We start from the raw sequence: 9,778 nt of genomic DNA, 5'->3' as shown, positions 1-9,778 counted from the left end.
TCGGGATTGTTGTCCATGCAATAATTCAAAGGGGGAGAATCCTGTGGAGGCTTGTGGGACTTCCCGATATATGCAAAAAGGATGAGGGGGAGGACCTGACCCCAATTCCATCTGTCCTCATTGACTACCTTGCTTAATATCTGTTTGAGAGTTTGATTAAACCTCTTGGCTAAACCATCGGTTTGAGAATGATATACTGAGGTCTTCAAATTTTTTATTTTCTGTAACTTAGCAGCGTCCCTGAACGTCTCTGAGGTAAACGACACCCCTTGATCCAACAGGATTGCTTTAGGGATGCCGACTCGTGCAAAGACCCCTAACAATTTCCATTTGATAGCTTTGGAAGTAGCTGATTTCAAGGGAACAGCTTCAGGATATAGTGTGGCGTAACCTTCCAGGGCCATTATGTATTTATGACCCCTGGCTGAGGGCTTTAGGGGTCCCATCAGGTCAACCCTGATACATTCAAAAGGGACATCAATCAGGAGTAAAGAGACTAAAGGAGCACGGTCCATCCTAGGAGTCTGCTGCAATTGACATTCCGGACAGGACATGCAAAAGTGGCATACCTCCTCATTAATCCCAGGCCAGAAAAATCGGAGCTTGATCCACTCTAAAGTTTTTTCAGGGCCCAGATGGGACGAAGAGCAGGGACCTTGCCTCTCCCTCATGTCCTGCCACCTGATACAAAAGGTCATTATTTAACACAAAGTGGGGACCTTGTGGCACGGGATGTGTTGAGCTCAGGCCATCTATTAAGACCACTGCATTTGTTGCAAATATAAGGGAGTCATTGTTCCATTGCTCCCTTTTAAGAAGCCAGGGTCTACCTAAACGGAAATCACAGACAGCTGAGAGGGTCAGATTCAACCTCAAGGGGCGTGGTTTCAATCCAAGCTGGAGCAGCGCTCGATGATGATGTATTGTGCTGTGACAGCAATGACATTTCCATGTCATTGTCAGAGGCCAAGTTCTGCTCCTCTCCTGGCTGCGTACATAGCGTGGAGGTAGCTGAGGACGCAGTGTCGGCGTCCATAAAAAGACCAAGTGTTTTTGTGGGGATTGCGAGTGCTATGCCGCAATTTTTATCTGACCAATCTCTACCCAGTATCACAGGAAATGGAGGATTTTCGAGTACTGCCACCATAATTTTCCACAAGATGCTGTCTTGGCAGATGTAACAGCTGGCGGACTCATATGATAAGACTTCCCCGTGAATACAGGAGAGACGGGTCTTTACTTTTAACCCTTGTCGTGGCAACACTAAATGGCGAGTAACAATAGAAATGTTACTGCCAGAGTCAAATAAAGATGCTACTTTATGGCCATTGACTAGCGCTTCTCCCATATGCGAAAAGGCCAGAGGATTAGCAAGAGCACTCCGCCATGCATCCGAGTTCCCCAAAGCATGGTCCGCAATGTAAGAGTAGGACTCTGAATCAGGGACACAACTCCATCTGGGTTCACAGGGATCCCGTTCTGGTTCTCCCAAATACGTGTCCCCCCGCAAGGTGCTGATGACCCCCACCAGGGAGTCCATGGTAGTGCATGATTGTCCTCAGGTCAGATGGGTGAGCTTAGTGGGAAGGCTATTTATTAATATGGCACATGCCACTTTTTCCACAATTTTGCGGGCATTTCTATTATATAGCCGTAGCCAACACCCGACTTTCTGCCAGGGTGTCATGGCCTGTTTTCGGAGAGACTCCGCCGGGTTATATTCCCAATTCAGTAAATCCATTGCCTGCCAACCCGAGGCGCCCTCACCTTTATCAAAGGATTTTTCCTTTGTGGGGATCTTTGGGTCAGTCTCCAACCTCAGGAGCCCATAATAGGTCTCCACTTTGTTCCTTTTTGACCTTGGCCCTCGCCTGTAGGTCCTCTGCCTACAGTCCCAGGTTCTCTTTAGGGAGAACTGGGTCGGAACATGCTCCAGATCCTCCCGACACACACCGTCAGACCCCAGCTCGGTAACACGAGAACGGTACTCTCCTAGCTGATAGGTCTTTAATCGGTTGGGACGATAGTGTGTTGAGACTTTGTATAGGTTTGGCTTCCGGTTTCACAAGAAGGCCATCCTGCCGACTACGCCACTGTGAAAGAATGAAAGGTTTGGGGCAGCCACCCGTATATTGTCCCTGGCTGCAAAAGGTTTAACGAACACAAGTTGTTGTCAAGTTGAGTTCCAGGATTGAACTGACGAGGCTTTGGAAAATGGTGGCGGTATAAGCCATGAACCAGAACTGATGTCATCTAGCCGGATCCGGAAGTGACATCAGTCTGTGCACCGGAACAGAAAGTGATGTTAAATCATGCAGGTTTTCCTGTATTTGGTGTGTATATTGTTATAATTGAATTCTATCTATTGTAAAAGAATGAGTCTCAACACACTGGAAAGGTTTGGGGCAGCCACCTGTATATTGTCCCTGGCTGCAAAAAGTTTAATGAACACAAGTTGTTGTCAAGTTGAGTTCCAGGATTGAACTGAGAAGGATTTAGAAAATGGCGGCTTTATAAGCCATGAACCGGAAGTGATGTCAGTCTGGGTGCCGGGACCAGAAGTGATGTTAAATCATGCAGGTTTTCCCGTATTTGGTCTGTAGAAATAACAGAGATAGGTTTAGTGCACCCCGCCACCCCCTGGCCTGTTGGGTAATTAACTCCACTTGGTCGACTCAGCTCACTCCTAGTCGCATGTGTGTGACAGTATCTATCTACGTAATCCTGCCTACTATAATAAAATTAAATTCAATCTATCTAATTCTGCCTACTATACTAAAATTACATTTTATCTATCTATCTATCTATCTATCTATCTATCTATCTATCTATCTATCTATCTATCTATCTATCATTATATAGTACCTTTCACATCTATCTATCTACACAGGAAACAAGAGGACTATTTCAGGGACTCTCCCAATTTCCTCTCCTGCATTGTATAGTAATAATATATTGTTTTTATTTTTTGGGAAGCAGTTTGGAACTAGCTGCTTATTTTTGCTGAAAATATATAATCTACAAATTAGTGTAACTAGTTTGCCTGAAAGTTTTATGATTTGTTTTGGGGGGAGTGGGGGGGTTCAAGACACTGTCACACAGAGTACATTTCTAAGTATCCACAATGTCTGCAGTGCTGTTTTCTTAGAGCTGTTCAAAGTCCTAGTGCTAGCGAGCCTACAGATAAAAAGAACAGAAGGTGTCACTTCTGCATATGATAAAAGCAGGACACCCCTTTGTGTCTGTGGACCCTAAAAATGGCAGGAATGAGTCAATAGTTTGCTGCATTAATAAGAAATGGAAAAAAAAAGCTGTGAAGTAGTCAGAAGTGTTTAAAGTTCACAGAGACACAATGAGAATGTTTAATCCTCACAAACCAATCCATTATCCAACCTGCTATATCCTAACGACAGGGTCACGGGGGACTGCTGGAGCCAATCCCAGCCAACACAGGGCGCATGAGAGGAAATAAACTCCAGGCAGGGCGCGCACACACACACACACACACACACACACACACTAGGGACAATTTAGAATCGCCAATGCATCTAACCTGCATGTCCTTGGGAGGAAACCGGAGCACCCGGAGGAATCCCATGCTGACACAGAGAGAACATGCAAACTCCACACTGGGAGGACCTGGGACGTGAACCCAGGTCTCCTAACTGCAAGGCAGCAGTGCTACCCACTGTGCCACCGTGCCGCCCATCCCTTAGCTCCTTGGTCTTAATTGAAAATATCAAGAGGTACGGTGTGGCGCAACAGAGAAGGCTTTTTCTCTTAGATTTAGAATTTAAAGTCTGTTAATCAGCAGTTAAATAATGACACACTCTACCACACCTGCACAAGATCCAGGTAATGGAATTTAAAAGGATCATTCCATGAAAAAATATCAGACAAGCTGTCCATTGTGAACTCTTTGTGCAAATCCCAGAGAAGGTCTCGCTTACCACAAAGAAGTCAGCAGAGTCTGAGGCTTTGAAAGCCACACATCCCTTCACTGCTCGTCCAGCTGAGTGCACAGCTACTCCAGTGGTCATTAGAGTCGATGTGAAGTGGCTTATTGTACATGAGACATCCTCACCTCCAATCGTTCCCAAGTACACTGTAAAAAATTAAAATACAAATACAAACCGGATTCCAAAAAAGTTGGGACACTATACAAATCGTGAATAAAAACGGAATGCAATGATGTGGAGGTGCCAACTTCTAATATTTTATTCAGAATAGAACATAAATCACGGAACAAAAGTTTAAACTGAGAAAATGTATCATTTTAAGGGAAAAATATGTTGATTCAGAATTTCATGGTGTCAACAAATCCCCAAAAAGTTGGGACAAGGCCATTTTCACCACTGTGTGGCATCTCCCCTTCTTCCAACACTCAACAGACGTCTGGGGACCGAGGAGACCAGTTTCTCAAGTTTAGAAATAGGAATGCTCTCCCATTCTTGTCTAATACAGGCCTCTAACTGTTCAATCGTCTTGGGCCTTCTTTGTCGCACCTTCCTCTTTATGATGCGCCAAATGTTCTCTATAGGTGAAAGATCTGGACTGCAGACTGGCCATTTCAGTACCCGGATCCTTCTCCTACACAGCCATGATGTTGTGATTGATGCAGAATGTGGTCTGGCATTATCTTGTTGAAAAATGCAGGGTCTTCCCTGAAAGAGATGACGTCTGGATGGGAGCATATGTTGTTCTAGAACCTGAATATATTTTTCTGCATTGATGGTGCCTTTCCAGACATGCAAGCTGCCCATGCCACACGCACTCATGCAACCCCATACCATCAGAGATGCAGGCTTCTGAACTGAGCGTTGATAACAACTTGGGTTGTCCTTGTCCTCTATGGTCCGGATGACATGGCGTCCCAGATTTCCAAAAGAACTTTGAATCGTGACTCGTCTGACCACAGAACAGTCTTCCATTTTGCCACACTCCATTTTAAATGATCCCTGGCCCAGTGACAACGCCTGAGCTTGTGGATCTTGCTTAGAAATGGCTTCTTCTTTGCACTGTAGAGTTTCAGCTGGCAACGGCGGATGGCACGGTGGATTGTGTTCACTGACAATGGTTTCTGGAAGTATTCCTGAGCCCATTCTGTGATTTCCTTTACAGTAGCATTCCTGTTTGTGGTGCAGTGTCGTTTAAGGGCCCGGAGATCACGGGCATCCAGTATGGTTTTACGGCTTTGACCCTTACGCACAGAGATTGTTCCAGATTCTCTGAATCTTGGATGATGTTATGCACAGTTGATGATGATAGATGCAAAGTCTTTGCAATTTTTCACTGGGTAACACCTTTCTGATATTGCTCCACTATCTTTCTGCGCAACATTGTGGGAATTGGTGATCCTCTACCCATCTTGGCTTCTGAGAGACACTGCCACTCTGAGAAGCTCTTTTTATACCCAATCATGTTGCCAATTGACCTAATTAGTGTTTATTGGTCTTCCAGCTCTTCGCTATGCTCAAATTTACTTTTTCCAGCCTCTTATTACTACTTGTCCCAACTTTTTTGGGATTTGTTGACACCGTGAAATTTTGAATCAACATATTTTTCCTTTAAAATGATACATTTACTCGGATTAAACGTTTGATCTGTCATCTACGTTCTATTACAAATAAAATATTGACATTTGCCATCTCCACATCATTGCATTCACTTTTTATTCACAATTTGTTTAGTGTCCCAACTTTTTTGGAATCTGGTTTGTACATTAAGGTACCATATATTTTTCACAGTAAGAAACTGTAGTACAATTAATGGTTTAAGAAAAAATATTTAAGCAGAAAAATGTATGTTGTAAAAGGAAAGAATTCGACTTCCAGTCATTTTCAAGAGTTGGGGAATTGCCCCGTATATTGTCCAGTGGACAGGTCAAAATGAAATGAACAATAGGTTCAAAAATAGACATTCGACACAGACATCTGAAACAGTGGGATATTTGTAGAGAAAACAAAATGGCTACAGGAAATGACGTCATCATAGCGGGACCGTCAGTGACGTTGTCGGGAGGGATACAGAAGTGACGGTGGGAGTTGGCCATGACGAGTCCTGGAACAGTGTAGGGTGTGTTTATATTCCGTCTTTGCTTCTGGAGTAAAAGAGAGAGACGTAACCCCTTATCTCGCGAGTATTCACTCACCTTAGGGTTTGTTGGCTGTCTCCTACTCGCACGTGCGTGACAATGTAAATTTATATTTAAGCAGTGCTTTAGCAGCCATTGTCAATTAGTTGTTTGAATGTGTAACAATATTTTTTAGATAAGTGTTGTATTGGGGGGGCGGCATGGTGGCGCAGTGGGTAGCGCTGCTGCCTCACAGTTAGGAGACCTGGGTTGACTTCTTGGGTCCTCCCAGCGTGGAGTTTGCATGTTGTCTGCGTGGGTTTCCTCCCTCAGTCCAAAGACATGCAGGTGAGGTGTATCGGCGATTCTAAATTGTTCCTGCCTTGCACCCTGTGTTGTCTGGGATTGGCTCCAGCAGACCCCCGTGACCTTGTAGTTAGGATATAGCGGGTTGGACAATGACTGACTGACTGACTGTTGTATTGCCATTAACTCACATTCATTTTGTATTAAAACACTGAATGTTTGTAAAAATACTGTTATGTAATATTAAAGTTTTAATGCCCAGGTTATCTCAAAAATATATTAAATATCTCATTTAGTTTTGTTGTAGGCCTATCTTTTGTTTTGTTTTTATACAAAATCTTAAATGTTGCAGCTTCACCATATTTATTTAACAGATCCGTAATAAAATGATAATGTTAAATACTGTTGATTTTTTTTTATTGATTTTATTATAATCATTTCATACAGATAGATCAATTTTTACAAAAAATAGGATTGAAAACAAAACAACCCAACTCCCACCCTGGGAGAGAGAGCATGGCCAACGGAGTAAAACTTAAAGCTGATCAAAATACATAAATTGATGAGTTTAATAGGCAGATTAAAAAAAAAATAAAAAGAAATGTGAAGAGAATTATTTCCTCAGTGCTTTAAAAGCTTATTCTAAAATATTATTGATGACATCCTGCCAGGTTTTGAAAAAGCTCTGCACAGATCCTCTAACTGAGAATTAAATATTTTCCCGATATTGTTGATTTTTTAGTTCTTTAGACTTATTTGATACTAAATCAGTTTAAGTTGCTTAGCCAAATACTTCCTTTAATGCTGAGGTGTTGTCTTGCTACTTGGTAATCGAACTTGCACGTTTAGTTTTTAATTATACTGTAGTTATTTTTACTGCTTTAATGATTTTTGTGTTTGGGTGTTTGTCTCTCGGCTTCACACATTTTTGCTTTTTATTAGTGTGTAAAAAGTGGTATTTTTTTTTTTTAAACAAGACGACATTTAAAATTTATATACATGTACTGTATTTTAATATACACGATTAAATTCTTACTGTTCTACCAATAGCGACAAACTTTAAGCCTGCTTACACAGTTGTGCTTGACAGTTTGTGAACCCTTTAGAATTTTCTCTATTTCTGCATACATATGACCTAAAACATCATCAGATTTTCACTCAAGTCCTAAAAGTAGATAAAGAGAAACCAGTTAAACAAATGAGACACAAATATCATACTTGGTCATTTATTTATTAAGGAAAATGATTGAATATTACATATTTGTGAGTGGCTAAAGTATGTGAACCTTTGCTTTCAGTATCTGGTGTGACCCCCCAATAACTGCAACTAAACGTTTCCGGTAACTTCTGATCATTCCTGCACACCGGCTTGGAGGAAGTTTAGCCCATTCCTCCGTACAGAACAGCTTCAACTCTGGGATGTTGGTGGGTTTCCTCACATGAACTGCTCGCTTCAGGTCCTTCCATAGCATTTTGATCAGATTAAGGTCAGGACTTTGACTTGGCCATTCCAGAACATTCACTTTATTCTTCTTTAACCATTCTTTGGTAGAACGACTTGTGTGCTTAGGGTCGTTGTCTTGCTGCATGACCCACCTTCTCTTGAGATTCAGTTCATGGACAGATGTCCTGACATTTTCCTTTACAATTCTCTGATATAATTCAGAATTCATTGTTCCATCAATGAAGGCAAGCCATCCTGGCCCAAATGCAGCAAAACAGGCCCAAACTCTGATACGACCACCACCATGTTTCAGAGATGGGATAAGGTTCTTATGCTGGAATGCAGTGTTTTCCTTTCTCCAAACATAACGCTTTTCATTTCAACCAAAAAGTTCTATTTTGGTCTCATCCGTCCACAAAACATTCTTCTAATAGCCTTCTGGTTTGTCCACGTGATCTTTAGCAAACTGCAGACGAGCAGCAATGTTTTTTTTTGGAGAGCACTGGCTTTCTTCTTGCATGCCATGCACACCATTGTTGTTCAGTGTTCTCCTGATGGTGGACTCATGAACATGAACATTAGCCAACGTGAGAGAGGACTTCAGTTACTTAGAAGTTACCCTGGGGTCCTTTGTGACCTCGCCGACTATTACACGTGTGCCTTGCTCTTGGAGTGATCTTTGTTGGTCGACCACTCCTGGGGAGGGTAACAATGGTCTTGAATTTCCTCCATTTGTACACAATCTGTCTGACTGTGGATTGGTGGAGTCCAAACTCTTCAGAGATGGTTTTGTAACCTTTTCCAGCCTGATGAGCATCAACGACTCTTTATCTGAGGTCCTCAGAAATCTCCTTTGTTCACGCCATGATACACTTCCACAAACATGTGTTGTGAAGAGCAGACTTTGATAGATCACTGATCTTTAAATACCACAGGGTGCCCACTCACACCTGACTGGCATCTCATTGATTGAAAACACCGGACACCTGACCTTCAAACTAACTGATCATCCTAGAGGTTCACATACTTTTGCCACTCACAAATATGTAATATTCGATCATTTTCCTCAATAAATAAATGACCAAGTATAATATTTTTGTCTCATTTGTTTAACTGGTTTCTCTTTATCTACTTTTAGGACTTGAGTGAAAATCTGATGATGTTTTAGGTCATATTTATGCAGAAATCTAGAAACTTCTAAAGGGTTCACAAACTTTCAAGCACCACTGTATTAATGGTAAACAAATAAATACATAAATAAACAAACTACCAGTTCAATTGCCTATGTATATTAACATTTCTCTGACTTCTGTTGGCATTTGGCAAAACCAAACATCCCCACAGGCATCAAGTGGGCCACAAAATGACATTCCTTATTCTGTCACATGCACTATTTGTATTTATACATTCGCTGAAACTGTTATTTTCATTTACTACAGAAACCGCAAATGTCAGGAAGTCAGCAGTATAAATTCGAGAAGTTACTCTTTGCTCGGCGCGTTATTGAATTACTCCTCCACAGCCAGCGCTCAGTAGCGGGTGTTTTAAGACTTCTGCCTTATAATTGACTCCATCTTCCGACATGACGAGTGGCTACCGAATGTGACTGACACGAGTTTGTCATTTCGCCGTGACTCCCACCTCTCGTTCTCATTATGTCACGTGGTTGTTCCAATACTGAGTGATTTACAGAAAAGTTATAAAGTGTGTTTAAAATAGAGAGCAGTTTAGGGCAATTGAAATTATTTATTTTTGTCACCTTTTTGTATGTTTTTTTTTCTTTTGTTGAAACGCTAAGATCCATCCATCATCCATCCGAACACAGCGTCACGGGGGCCTGCTGGAGCCAATCCCAGCCAACACAGGGCGCAAGGCAGGAACAAACCCCGGCAGGGTGCCAGCCCACCACAGGGCACACACACCAAGCACACACAATTTAGGATCACCAATGCACC

Source organism: Polypterus senegalus, chromosome 4 (assembly GCF_016835505.1).
Source record: "Polypterus senegalus isolate Bchr_013 chromosome 4, ASM1683550v1, whole genome shotgun sequence".
Lineage (NCBI taxonomy): Eukaryota > Metazoa > Chordata > Cladistia > Polypteriformes > Polypteridae > Polypterus > Polypterus senegalus.
This window is presented reverse-complemented; position numbering follows the sequence as displayed.